Below are 949 nucleotides of genomic sequence, written 5' to 3' on the forward strand. Positions count from 1 at the left end.
TGCTAATGCAGATATACTCTGAGCAACTGAATCAAATAACAAGTCCACGCATTAAGCACACATTATCAATATCAAGTCTCCATTGACATGTTGCAAATAAAGACTGGTTTGTCAAGCGCTGTGAGCAGGGTTCGAATATGTGCAGGGAGACCCCATTGGATTTCAAGTCCAATGCAATTTTACCAGTCGGCAATCGCAGCTTGCTATGTTAAAAACCAGCCAGCTATCTGATTCTGTACATTTTACTTCTGTAAAGACTAGACTTTCTACTTAAGAGCCTGTTTGAACTGTTTGTCAAGAATTTTATTCTGACCACCTGAATCAAAGTACAGGTCCAGACATTATCCATATAAAGTCTCCAATGATATGATGCAAATAAAGACTGCTTTGTCAAAGCGCTGTGAGCAGGGTTCGAACCTGCGCGGGAGACCCCAAGTCCAACGCCCTTAACCACTCGGCCATCGCAGCTTGCTATGTTAAAAACCAGGCCTTAACCAGTCGGCTATCTGATTCTGTACATTTTTACTTCTGTAAAGACTAGACTTTCTACTGAAGAGCCTATTTGAACTGTTTGTCACGGAAAAAATATTCTGATCACTTGAATCAAAGGACGAGTCCATGCATTAAGCACATTATCCATATCATGTCACCTAGGATATGTTAAAAATGAAAACTGGGTTGCCATAGAGCTGTGAGCAGGGTTCGAACCTGCACGGGGAGACCCCATTGGATTTCAAGTCCAACTCCTTAACCACTCGGCCATCACAGCTTGCTACGTTAAAAACCAGCCAGCTATGTGATTTTGTACATTTTACTTCTGTAAAGACTAGACCTTCTACTGATGAGCCTTTTTGAACAGTTTGTCAGAGAATTTTATTAACACCACCTGAATCAAAAGGACAAGTCCAGACATTATCCATATCAAGCCTCCAATGACATTTTGCAAGTA

General features: G+C 41.2%; 1 non-coding gene across 1 annotated transcript; it reads right to left on the minus strand.

Moving 5' to 3' along the window:
• Positions 1-687: 687 nt before the first annotated feature.
• trnas-uga lies at positions 688-769 on the minus strand. The gene has a single exon. It is a non-coding gene; the product is annotated as a tRNA-Ser (tRNA).
• Between the last annotated feature and the right edge of the window lie 180 nt (positions 770-949).

The sequence above is a fragment of the Oncorhynchus gorbuscha genome, unplaced genomic scaffold (genome assembly GCF_021184085.1).
Source record: "Oncorhynchus gorbuscha isolate QuinsamMale2020 ecotype Even-year unplaced genomic scaffold, OgorEven_v1.0 Un_scaffold_20784, whole genome shotgun sequence".
In the NCBI taxonomy this organism is placed as follows: domain Eukaryota; kingdom Metazoa; phylum Chordata; class Actinopteri; order Salmoniformes; family Salmonidae; genus Oncorhynchus; species Oncorhynchus gorbuscha.